Here is a 14859-nt window from a genome sequence, read left to right as displayed (position 1 = left end):
AAATACAAATGTATAAAATGGGCATCCACTTTGATGAATATTGCATAAAGGAAATTATACATACCTGTCTACATTTATGACGTCAAACCATACTTAATCTGTTAAAATTAGTTCGATGGTAACAAATTAAACATCATGATATACAATTGTCCCAAATGTCTGAATAATAATGTGTTGGGTGATGAATACAGTTACATGTACCTCTTTGTGTGTGAATTGTTCCAAATTTCTGAATAAAGTGTTGGGTAACAAATACAGTTAACTCTGAGTGTGATTGAGAAATATATGTCCGACTATTAAACAAATACAACTAAAATAACAGCTCAAATAACTGTAGATGAGCTTGAACATATTTGCTATTCCTCTAAGTATTACATGTGTAATATAAATGTATAAATAGAGTATTACATATGAAATATAAATGTATAAATAGAATATTATATGTGTAATATAAATGTATAAATAGAGTATTACATGTGTAATGTAAATGTATAAATAGAGTATTACATGTGTAATATAAATATATAAAGAGAGTATTACATGTGTAATGTAAATATATAGAGTATTACATGTGTAATATAAATATATAAATAGAGTATTACATGTGTAATGTAAATATATAAATAGAGTATTACATGTGTAATATAAATGTATAAATAGAGTATTACATGTGTAATATAATTGTATAAATAGAGTATTACATATGAAATATAAATGTATACATAATGCATTACATGTGTAATGTAACTGTATAAATAGAGTATTACATGTGTAATATAAATATATAAATAGAGTATTACATGTGTAATATAAATATATAAATAGAGTATTACATGTGTAATGTAAATGTATAAATAGAGTATTACATGTGTAATGTAAATGTATAAATAGAGTATTACATGTGTAATATAAATATATAAATAGAGTATTACATGTGTAATGTAAATGTATAAATAGAATATTACATGTGTAATATAAATGTCTACATAATGCATTACATGTGTAATGTAAATGTATAAATAGAGTATTACATGTGTAATGTAAATGTATAAATAGAGTATTACATGTGTAATGTAAATGTATAAATAGAGTATTACATGTGTAATGTAAATGTATAAAAAGAGTATTACATGTGTAATGTAAATGTATAAATAGAATATTATATGTGTAATATAAATGTATAAATAGAGTATTACATGTGTAATATAAATATATAAATAGAGTATTACATGTGTAATGTAAATGTATAAATAAAGCATTACATGTATAATATAGATATATAAATAGAATATTACTTGTGTAATGTAAATGTATAAATAAAACATTACATGTATAATATAAATATATAAATAGAATATTACTTGTGTAATGTAAATGTATACATAAAGCATTACATGTATAGTATAAATGTATAAATAGAATATTACAGGTGTAATATAAATGTATACATAATGCATTACATGTATGATATAAATGTATAAATAGAATATTACATGTGTAATATAAATGTATAAATAGAATATTACTTGTGTAGTGTAAATGTATAAATAAAGCATTACATGTATAATATAAATGTATAAATAGAATATTACATGTATAATATAAATGTATACATAGAATATTACATGCGTAATATAAATGTATAACTATAAATAAAGGATTACTTGTCATTTTTAATACACAAGGAAACAGATTAAGAAGATAAATGAGAGAGAGAGAGGGCACTGGATACTTAAACATCAAGAGGATAAAAGTATCCAAAGAAAAATGAATGCCACCTTTTAAATGCTTAATGTGATTTTGGTGATTTCTGTTTAAAAACTAATATCAATAATTTAAATGTGAAATCTGTTGCTATATTTCAGTTAATATACAATAAGGACACAGTCTGTTTAAATGTGAAATCTGTTGCTATATTTCAGTTAATATACAATAAGGACACAGTCTGTTTAAATGTGAAATCTGTTGCTATATTTCAGTTAATATACAATTGGGATACAATCTGTTTAAATGAGAAATCTGTTGCTATATTTCAGATAATATACAATAGGGACACAATCAGTTTAAATGTGAAATCTGTTGCTATATTTCAGCTAATATACAATAGGGACACAGACTGTTTAAATGTGAAATCTGTTGCTATATTTCAATTAATACACAATAGGGACACAGTCTGTTTAAATGTGAAATCTGTTGCTATATTTCAGTTAATATACAATAGGGACAAAATATGTTTAAATGAGAAATCTGTAAAGGTATTTTATTGTATTCTGGTGGGGCATTAAACAATAATTCTCTGTAAGCATTTTCTATTGTTATTACATGCTTTATTTTCTGATTTATATTATTCTGTATGTAGGATGCATATTCTGGATTGCATCTTTACATCTGTCAATATTTATTACTGAGTGTCTTAGATATGATGCAGTTTTGTTCATTGGATTCCATATGAGTGATTTTATGTGCATTTTTAATATTATGTTAGCATTCTTAATTGTGCCTTTCCAGCTCTAAATTTTCTCTTTCAAATTGACATTTCATTTTATAATACACTGTTAAAGGTCACTGGCCATACTTCAACATTTTCCTGTTTATATCAGATTTGCATTACATGATTAAAAATAGTTATACTTGCACAAAAAGAACAAAAATATTATCAAGTGTAAAGAAGAAATAATAATTTAATAACTTGAAATAGAAGTATACAACACTGTTACTTCCCCTTAGTTACAATTTTCCACCTATTGAGAATGCAACCGGAAATGACGTACATTTATCCCTACAAGACGAAGTATATGCTTCTTGTTGTCAAAAAATAAAACACTATAAACTATGGATAGGGAATATTTAGATGAAACTAATGAAAACTAATTTACTGTTCAGCCTTATATCGGTATGTGTGCACAACGCACTAGATTGTGTCGCTTTCAAAACTGTTCCATTGTTTCAATTTATTTTGAAAATTTCCATTAATACATGCAAAAATAATCAATCCTGGCTTCCCTGTGTCGGCAGACTTTATAGTTAAAAAAAGATGAAAGAAATTGACACACTTAAAGAATCCAAAGGAACCAAACTTAACTTCTTTTGTTGGCCGACTTCAGAAGAAAAAATTGGCACACTAAAAAGATACTTAAGTCAAATTTCCAGAGTTGGTTTGCATTGTAATAAAATAACCTATGTATTTGATATCCTATTGGTAAGTTTAAGCAATGAGTTTATTGCTCCCTGCCGGTTGTGTTTATCACCTGGGCTTCTATTTGTTTGCCATATGTAATCATAATTGATGTTTGCAGGGCAAATAGTATACACAATAATAACTTGCTTTAATAATACTTTTGTAACTCATGCTAGCAAAAAGATTATCATTTGCACTCACATTGAATGTAGTTTAAAATAGATTTTCATTATTTGCGAGATACAGACATATAGTTAACCTGGATACAATGAATCTGGGTCAGTTTGCAATAAGTAACTTATCATGCATAAATGGCAGGTGCCTTCAAGGAGTCGGGTGATACTTTCGTCTCATTTGCGATTTTGTTATTTGACATAAGTGATACACACTTCACTAAGGATGTATATGCAAGCCAGCATCCGCTACGTATACAGAGTTAGTGGATATATATTTTGTAAAAATAATTTTCGCATGATGAAAAAAGAAGGAATATATGATAACAATGCAAGGTTAATTTCTTTCATTTTATTTTCAAACAAGTGTATGTTTATCAATTTATTTTGTACTGTAAGTGTGTGTATGTGTGTGGAGGGGCACAAACTAAACACAAAATTATTTCCTTTCTAATTTGTATGGAATGATGGAGCAAATATGATTGACGATATTGACCAGTAATGACAGGCTTTCCATTTACGCATGCAAAAGCTTGAAAAATAAAAACAAACAATAAAATTAACTGGTAAGAGCTTCATATTGCAGCAACTAAATACTGTTAAAATACTCGTCATTAGTTTCACTCTCTCTCTCTCTCATATGTAATCTAGTATGTATTTTATGCAGCTGTGTTACAACGTGAAACCTAAAATTAAGTATATTTGTTATAATATCTCATGTACACTACCCTTAGCAAAATGTATATGTATTATGTAGAATATTATCTGTTATGTGTTTTTGTTTTATAAATGATTATAGATAATTTGACCGGAAGACTTAAATTGAGAATTTCATTGTGCAGATGCATACATTTTTTAGCATAAAAATGTATATAAATATTTTAATTAGAACAAGGAAGATATGTCAGTTTGTGTTTTCTCTCATAAATATGTCTGTTTTGTTCTGGAAGGATGACCATGAGACCCTTATCCTGGAATCTGTTTTGCATCTTAAGTCAACCTTATACCTAATGTTTTGTATAGAAATAGTCAGTGGGCTTTAAACTTTTGACATGTTAAATTGTGTTATTGTGACTCGTTTGGGCATAGATTTTATTTTCTTCACATTATTGGATTTTAAGTGATTATTTTCCCTGGAAATGCTAGTGCTCTAAATTAATTCTTGGGCAAGGAGATCTATCGAAATTTATACAGAATTAAAAAACTGGAATAATATTTTCTGTGATTCAACAAGAGACTGTTGACACTCCATCACTTCACAGGTTACAACAGATGTCATCTTCCATTTTGGATTTCATCAGGATTTGAACTCATTTTATTCAGGACTTTTAATTACTAGGACATTTTTTTCTCCTTGGATTATTTTTTGGATTTGATTCGTAAAACTAAGTTCTTTTTTTTCATTTTTCACTTGAAATTATAGGAAAATAAATTATTTGTTAAATTTTACAAAGCTTGTTGTCTTCACTTTTTTCTTGTTACTTTTTATAAGAGCCTAGACACATAACAAGAGATATATGAATTTTGGTTAAAATATTTCTAAAAACTTTGTTCTTTCAAATTTAAATTCCTCCAGTTTTTGAAATTTATTAAATCCCAAGTATTATTTCACATTTTAGAAATCTTTAGTGATATCAACAGGCTTTTTGTTTTACGGTAGAATCAAATGAAGATAATTTTTTAATTTTACCCAGGAGTGGTAGGCAGTTTTTAAATAGGAAGTACAGTTTAAAAAGTTTGAATTAGAGATAAGTTCAGGTTCAGATAGAAAATATACAAATGGAGAGAGAGAGGGAAGTAAGACAAATTCAGTTGCAGAACGAAAAACAAGATAGGCTAATGCAAATGCACAGAGAAAAGAAAGAAAGGAAATTTCAAATTAAATTATAAGAATTAGAGCTGGCAAGGAAAATCACTCTTCTACTTTTGATGCTTTAAGAAATATCAAGTTAGTACCCCCTTCTCTGGTAAAAGAAGTAGACAAATATTGTCTTCGTTTTGAAAAAAAATTGCTGAAATGAAGTGGCCAAGAGAGCATTGGACTCTACTATTACAATGTGTACTTACTGGTAAAGCTCGTGATATTTACATTTCACTGTCACTAGAGCAGAGTGCTGACTAAGATTTAGTTAAGGACTATGTCTTGAAAGGTTATGAGTTAGTCCCTGAGGCTTATCAACAAGGTTTTAGGAATTCTAGAAAATCAAAAGACCAGACCTGTGTCGAATTTGCATGGGAAAAGCACGACAATTTGATAGGTGATTCACTTCTAGAAAAAATGGTCAAGAGTATGAAAATCTCAGACGACTTGTATTACTTGAAGCGTTCAAGAACTGTCCATACTGACATTAAGAATTATCTTGATGAGCATAAGGTTGAAACCTTGGAAAATGCTGCTCACTGCTGACGAGTCTTTCTTAGCTCATAAAATTTATTTTGTAGGCAAGTCTTCAACTCGGCAGTTTTCTGGTAGAAATGTATTTCAGCCTAATACAAGCACTTGATTTCAATCTAGCACAACTTTTAGAAATCAAGCTTCTGATAAGCTTGATCAAAAATTCTTGTCTCTTCTTTCGTGTACCTATTGTAAGAAGAAAGGACACGTTATTTCTAGTTGCTACAAATTGAAAAATAAGCATCAGAATCAGGACAGACCAGTTCCAAATGCCCTTATTTCTAGGAGGTCAAGGTCTCGGTCATGATCATGTATTGAAAGCAATACATTTGTGGGATCTAATAAACCCCAGTCTGATTTTATTATAGTGAATTATGAAGCATTCATATTGAAGGGTTCTATATCACTCTTGTGTGATTCGGCCAATCCCATCCCTATTAAAATTTTAAAGGACAGGATATTATCAGTCTTTTATTATAAGGTATGTTGTCTTTTACGGAGAAATCTTCTTCCAATGAGTGTTTTTATTCAGGGAGGCTTTATTGATGTTCCTCTCCAGTGTGTGAATATGTCATCAGACTTAGTTTCAGGACCGATGACAGAACAGTGTCTGTTTCACCTGTTGAGGGCATTTATTTATTACTAGGCAACGACCTAGCTGGATATATTGTTATGGGTAATCCACTTGTAACTCACAAGCCTTGTTTGATTCAGGAAGTCGATCCTATTGAAAAAGAATTCCCTGATTATACACAGCTTGTGCAGTTACTAGTGCTATGACAAAGAAAGCTCTTGAGAATGATGCTGATCAGGAAAGTATTCCTTTAGTTGTCACATGTATTGGTCAGGCATTTGATGAGGTCACTTTCACTCCTTGTTTGGATCAGTCAGAATGTATTGATCACAGTGAACCTCTTGTAACTACTCAATCTCTTTATTCTAATCAGGGTGATAAATAACAATCACTTGTCGTCGAACAGGTAAAAGATCATGAGATCTCCTGTTTGTTTTAAATGGCCATTAGTGAAACAGAAGCGACTGAAGTTCTTGTGTGTTATTTCATTAAAAATGGAATTTTTGTGAGAAAATGGAGACCTCCCGATGTACTTCCTCGTGATTGGTGATCAGTGAACTATAAAATTGTAGTTCCAAAACCTTACAGACAGGAAATACTTAGTGTGGCCCATGAAACTCCTTTGGCTGGTCATATAAGGATTAATAAAACTTGTCACAAGATCTTGACTCACTTCTATTGTCCAAAAATAAAATGTGATGTTGGTAAATACTGTAGATCTTGTTATACTTATCAAATGGTAGAAAAACACAATCAGAAGATACATAAGGCTCATCTACAATATAGTTCTGCCTTTGACGAATCATTTAGTAGAATTATGGTAGATTGTGTTGGTACCTTACCTAAGACCGTGTCCGTCATCAAGGTTTCCAGAGGCAATTTCTTTGAGGAATATTAAAACTTTGATAACGTGTTTTACTCAATTTGGCCTTCCCAAATCTGTCCAATCGGGTCAAGGGTCAATTTTTAAGTCTGGATCTTTCCAACCTGCTATACTTGAATTTGGAATTCAGCAGTTCAAGTCAAAGGTGAAATTATGGCTTGACAACTACAATGGAGAGAACTTTTAAGTCTGGTAATTGAGTTCTGTCTCTTGCTCATTCTTGAAATTTTTCTTTAGATTAGATATTACGGCCCTTACAAACTCAAGAATAAAATGAATGAGTTAAATTATAATGTTAATGCTCCTGGGATCTTAATAAATTATAGGAGTACCATTATATTGAAAGAGATAGCCAGGTTAAACGTGCAATTAATTTTGTTGTACCTGTTCCATTCAGTGAAGATTTAAGTGAACGAATATCGTCGTTTTCTATTGATATTGGAATGACAAATCTTCGGAAATCAGAATTTATGAAAGAATTGGACCAGAAACTTTCACAGTTGCAAGAATAAGAAAGAAATGAATTTAAACAGGTATTATTTGAATATGGGCACTTATTTCCAGATGTTTCTACAAGAACCAACAAAAATTGTCATGACGTTGAAATTGTAAATTCCAAACCTGTGAAACAACACCCGTACAGGATGAACCCTCTCAAACAGAAATAGTTGAAAGAGAAATTCAGTATTTGCTGGAGAATGATTTTACAGAGCCCAGTAAAAGTGACTGGAGTTCACCATGCATACTTGTTCTAAAACCAGATAATACTTTCCATATGTGCACTGATTTAGGATGGTGATTAGTGTGGAAAAAACCCATTCATTTCCATTACTCAGAATCGATGACTATTGATTAGATCGGAAATGCCAAGTATGTCACCAAATTTGACCTTCTGAAAGGATTTTGGCAAATTCAACTAACGGAAATAGCAAAGGAATTTTCGGCATTCGTGACTCAGGATGGACTTTACTAATATAAAATAATGCCGTTTGGAATGAAAGGGTCGCCAAGTAAATTTCAACGTTTATGAATATGATCACCTCTAGTCTAGAAAATTGTGATGCTTACACCGATGGTATCATCATCTACGACACCCGGAAAGAACATTTAGCAATAATTCGTAAATTCTGACATACTCAGATGCAAGTTTGACAATTAATTTATCAATTTTTTGATTCACGAAGATGAAAATGGTATTGATCATCCAGTGTGCTATTTTTCTAAGAAATTAAATCCGCATCAAAGAAATTATTCAACAATCGAGAAGGAATGTTTGGCTTTGATATTGGCATTACTATATTTTGAAGTTTACATTATTTCAGCCCCTTCTTCGATTAATGTATTTAGTGACCACAACCCCCTTACTTTCATCGGCAAGATCAAAAACAAAAATCAAAGACTACTAAGGTCGAGTTTGTTGTTACACTATAATAATCATGCATATCAAGGGACAAGATAATTTAATAGCAGATGCACTTTCCCGTGTGTAGAAATGTATTGTCTCATGTGCACTGTGTATAATTCATGAGAGTACTTTTATGTGTTTCTTTAACCTCGTGTATAATTAATATATGGTAAAAAGAAAGCTTTATCATAGAAATCTTTTTCTGTATGGGGGAAAGTGTTACGTATATCTGATTTAATTTATATTTATTTTAATTTTATTGTTTGTTTCTCAGATTTAATTTTATATTCTGTTACATGCTTTTTTAATATAATAACATTGTTTACATGATTTTGATTTTTTCTTCTTCAGAAAATCAATTTGACCTGACTGTAATTGTAAACACCTAATACTGACCTAGTTCCTGACCTTAATTTAAAATTAGTAACAGCCACATGAACAAGTTGTTTTTTTTTTTTAAATTTATTTTTATTGTGGGACTAATAAGAGTGAGATCGAGGCTGTATGGGATATGCGACCCTAGACTTGTAAATAGTTTTAGTGAAGTAAACAACTTTTTAAAAATATTTTATTCTTAGAGTAAATTGATCGGTTTTTGTCAGGGTCATGTTAGGAGTACGTGATATAATCACGATTTCGTGACCCTCATACGAGTACATATTCTACGTTTCAAATTACTGTATAATGATTGTTTTAGAGAAATAATCTCAGTCTGGGCTTAAAACACTTGATGTCAAGTCTTTTTCTTCTGTTGCAACCAGTTTTAGAGTTATATGTTAATTTTAGTTCAGATTATTTGGATTCTGAAAGCTTAATTCGTTTCTCTGTAAAAATTTGAGTGCTCATACAGAATTCTTGAACAAAGACATTTCTTAAAACTTTTATTCGGATTTCCAACACCAGAGTGTTATTTCTTGTGTTTCTACAAGAGACTGTAGACTACAGCAATTTACAGGACACAGCAGATGTCATCGCCTTCCATCTTGGATTTTCATTGGGACTCGAACTTGAATTCATAAGAACATTTCATTATTATGACTTCTAAAATTGTATTCGTCGAATATTCTTGGAATATTTTTGGATTTGATTCTTAAAACGGTAAGTTCTTATTTTTTCATTTTTACAGTGTTTTTCCAGGTTAATATATTTTTTCTTAAATGTTTCAAAGCTTGTTCTTTTCACTCTTTCTTATATTACTTTTTCGAACCTAAACAGCTCACTGAGCAAGATAGGTCCAGTATGTTATACCCGTAAAGAGGGCGATACGAGTTACCAAAATGCGTTTCACCAATGGATGTTGGATAAATTTTCAATAAAGTTTTTTCCAGCCACGATAATTTCAACAAATATGACTTTTTTCCACTTTATTTTAGTTACTTCTCTATTTTTTTAAAATAGTATTTATTTGCAATTACTTTTATCGCATTGACAGTTTCGTATGTTAAATTATTTTAAAATATATAGAGATAATGTTGTAATTTCAATACTTAAAGTAGAACTTTTTTCTCGTATTATTCTAAAATGGTAATTTCTTCACTTCCAATATTTGATATAAGATCCATATTCATGAGTTTGAGATGTTTTTATGTGACATTTAGTTCCTGTTCTATGAAAAGATTTTTTTGCAACTCCCAGTGGTATAAAAGTAAAAGAGTTCGCCTTTACGTCAGTATACATTGCAGTGATACAACTTCGTTTGGGTGATCTTTGGTGACGGTGTCTCACCATATATAACTCCTTTCTAATTAGTCATGTGTGGTCATTGAATGAGTCCAGTTTCTCTTTGACATACCACACTTTTGCTAATATTAGTTGTGCGTGGTTATTGGATGAGCTCTTTTTCTCTACACATACCACGAGTTTACTAGTATAGATCGTGTGATGATTGGATACAAATAATTATCTCCTCATATGACACCTATTCAATTCTATAAATGTACGTGTGATCATTGACTGTATATATTTGTCTTCAGATATCACAGTTTCATTGTCTAAAACTCTCCGTCTGATGAACTTACATGCGTTCGTCAGGCGAACATAATCTCCCTCCTCCTTAACCCCCCCCCCCAAATTCAAGTAGTGCTCGGTTCGGACGCTTTCTAAGTGTTTAGGAACAGGTGCACGCGAGTTGTCTCCTTGATATACTGCAGTCCTATTAACTTCAGTCAACATTATCTACAAGAATTCTAAGTGATAAAGTCATTTTCCGCCCAAAATTGTGTAATATAAGAATAAAGAGAATGTTCTCAACAGTACCCGTCCCCCCTTTTTTCACAGCCAGTAAGCAATAATAAACTATGTAGGAGACGAGTCGCATAGATACAGAGAGTTGACGATATCCCCCCCCCCCACCCAATCAGCGACTGCAAGCAAGGATAAAAATCAACTGTACAAGAAAAAGTACTCGAATGTCAGACCTGATGTCAAAGTTCGTATCTCCACCACCATGATGTGAATCTAGGTGATTGTTGATTATTCAGTTTATTGCTGTGTAATGTATTTGACTCTTGCCTCTTGAATAAATGTGTTTAGTATGTTTACAAAAATCTGGCTCTGTCATGTTTTTAATCGAGTTTATTGCATAAGGTGTCAATAACAAAAAAAGCATCAGATGTACATGTGTTGTTGTAACAAAAGTGATAGAGAAATAAAGTATCAAAACGGCCAAAATCCGTTACACTACGTTACCAGCAGAGATTTGGATATCAGACACAAGGATGAAATTTGTTTGAGAAAAAGAAAGTTAAAAAAAAAAAAAACCACAAGTAGTAGTGAATATTCACATTTTCTTTACCGTGTCCGTATTTGGTCTTGACTCCGATTTTATAACTTGTAAAACATGGACATTATTTAAATATTTTCTGTTGGAAATTCTCACAAGTCTTAAAATGTGTCATTTTGATTTTTTAACGAAGCTTTAACAATTTTTCAGTCATATATTGCTACGATGTCTGCAGTGTAGCAGTTTATAGTGATGTCTAGCACTTGGGCATAATGCCACAGTGCTGTAGCATGATGTCCCATCCAGTCACGTTATCCTGACACCAGGCCGACCAGTCCTAACACTAACCTCTTAATGCTGAGTGCCAAACGAGGCAGCTGTTAGTAACATTTTTGTACGTCTTTAGTATGACCCGGTCGGGGATCGAACCCACGACATCCCGCATCTGAGGCGGACGCTCTAACCACTAGGCCACCGGAGCGGTCTTAAAATTGGAAATGGTCCCCTAAAACCATTCTAATGTAGGGAAAATTGAAGTCAATTTATCTGTCCGGAAGCATACATGGGTATTCAATTTTTGTGTGTTTTCTACGAACAATAAATACAATTATAAAACTTCAGATCCATAACTGTAGGTAAGTTAATTTTCGTTATATATAAAACAGTACTGGAAAAAGAAGGCCCAGTCTACTGTATATGTAAACTGGTCTCTCCTCACAATGAATTAATCTTGCGCTTTGGTTTTCTCTACACAGCGAAGGATCATCCCATGATTGAAGAAAAAGCGAAAACCTTATAGACAAAACGCTTTACGAAGGGCTCAGTCTAATTAGCTCAGATTACTAAGCGTGTGTTGTAAAAGAAACACAACAATGATCACAGATAGAAAAATGTCGCGGAGATACAGAAATGACCAAAAGCTCTGTCAGCAACCTATCTCAAAATGAGCCAACCCAACTAAACCAGCTTTTCAGCGCGCAGGTCTGACACAAAACAGAAAACAACCCCCCCCCCCCCGATTTTGTTTTTAATAATGTACATATTATTGTGGATACATTATTGTATCTTTTTATCATGTAAAACATGAACAAACACGGACGGAAAAAGCACAGCTGCGTTGTGTAAGATATCTCTGCGAAGTAAAAATATTCCAAAATATTATAGGAAAATTCTTCAAATTGGGTTAAGCACAAACACACCAGTTTTAGAACATTTATTTATGACCTACATCAATAACAATAGAAAATGAACAAATATAATTAATTTATCAATCTGGTTTATATATAATCTTAAAATAAAAACCTGTTCGACATACAGTATCCAGACGCTGAATCCAAAACGGTTTTAACAGTAGTTCCATTTCCTAATTAACAATGCCAATTGCAATTAATGAAAACAAATGAAATATGTTATGGAAGGCATCATTAAAGCGCGTGGAGACATGAGACTTAAAAGATGGATGATAAAGTTATTTATGTCAAATCTATGTTTGTTTGATACTTGCCGACGGTGTTTGTCCGACATATTTCTTTTTACAAGTTATCAAATAAATATCATTAGATGTTACATAGTTAGTATTCTAACACATTTTACATGCTTTGCTTGGAATTAGTAATACTGAAATGAATATATGCATCCATGAAAGAACTGTGCGAACATCTGTGCCTATTGTATTTAGTTGACGAACCAAGACTTTTAAACATTTAACAACAGTAACTCATTGATATTGAAATATGCTAAAATTGTGAAGTCAGATTTCAGAACCAACATGCCCAACTCTCTAGTTGTATTGTTTCATACTTAAAACGCATGCTTATATTTCATCTTTGACCGTTATTATTATTATTATTATTTATATTTATGTACATATGTTAAGTTTTTCCATTCAGGTGTATTGGATTAAGTGCTGTGTTCCTTTTAGAATCTGTACATATTTACAACATGGGTAATAGTTACCTATCACTACTGTAATTACATTTCTCGTTTTTCTTTTGTTTCTATTATACCCTTCTTTTTGTGATTATACAACTTTCTCGTATGTGCCACAAAATATGTGTCTTATTTGTCGTATAACAAACTTGACCATCACTTCATATTCAAAATAATGTTTTTTTATAAACACAATAAACCCCATGCAGCAAAAATTGATATGCAACAAACAAGCTTCATTTTCAAATATTTCATACATATTAACCTCATTTACAACTTTGTTACATGCCAGTACTCTTGCATATTAACCTCATTTACAACTTTGTTACATGCCAGTACTCTTGCATATTAACCTCATTTACAACTTTGTTACATGCCATTACTCTTGCATATTAACCTCATTTACAACTTTGTTACATGCCAGTACTCTTGCATATTAACCTCATTTACAACTTTGTTACATGCCAGTACTCTTGCATATTAACCTCAGGTATAACTTTGTTACATCCCATTACTCTTGCAATTTAGCCTAAGTTACAACTTTGTTACATGTCGCTACTCATGCTTGTTAGCCTCAGTTACAACTTTATTATATGCCATTACTTTTGCATATTAACCTCAGATATAACTTTGTTACATGCCATTACTCTTGCAATTTAGTCTAAATTACAACTTTGTTACATGTCATTGCTCATCCTTATTAACCTCATTTACAACTTTGTTACATGCCATTGCTCATCCTTATTAACCTCATTTACAACTTTGTTACATGCCATTGCTCATCCTTATTAACCTCATTTACAACTTTATTACATGCCATTACTTTTGCATATTAACCTCAGGTATAACTTTGTTACATGCCCATACTCTTGCAATTTAGTCTAAGTTACAACTTTGTTACATGTCATTGCTCATGCTTATTAACCTCATTTACAACTTTGTTACATGCCATTATTCTTTCTTACATGCTAGTATTATTGCATCTTCTCATGGTAATTTTGTAAAGGACTGCTCCAGTGGCCTAAATCGTTATAGCGTCAACCTTAGATGCAGAGGTTGAGGGTTCGAACCGAGACAGAGTCATGCCAAAGACTTATAAAAATGGTAATTGCAGCTGCCTCGTTTGGTACTCAGCATTAATATGTTGTGATAGAACAGGTCTGCCTCTTGTCAGGATAATGTTACCGGGTGGGACATCATGCTACATGTCTGCGGCACGATGCCACAGTGTTAGACGTCACTACTAACTGCCACAGTGCAAACATCACAGTGGTATGACTAAATGTTTTAAAGCTACATTAAAAATCCATAAAACAATCACTTTTATAAAGTATCAATCGTATTGTTCTTATTATCATTATCGAAGTACTAAACACCAGTCTTAAAACCCAATTATTTTAAGAATATTATGCGTTTTCTCTCTTAGTTTGCAATCTCTCTGATAACATTCCCCAGTAGTATTTATTAATATGTTGACAAAGTCACACTTTTTAACCATTATGCGATGGGTATGGGAGTTAACACTAATGTATGGATGTAAATGGATAAGAAAACTTGTGTAAAGCCAAAGGTGACATCTGAACATATTACAAGTCTCGTC

Source organism: Sinohyriopsis cumingii, chromosome 15 (assembly GCF_028554795.1).
Source record: "Sinohyriopsis cumingii isolate HCF-2022 chromosome 15, ASM2855479v2, whole genome shotgun sequence".
NCBI classification, from domain to species: Eukaryota; Metazoa; Mollusca; class Bivalvia; order Unionida; family Unionidae; genus Sinohyriopsis; species Sinohyriopsis cumingii.
The sequence above is the reverse complement of the archived record's forward strand: the minus strand, read 5'-3'. Positions refer to the sequence as shown.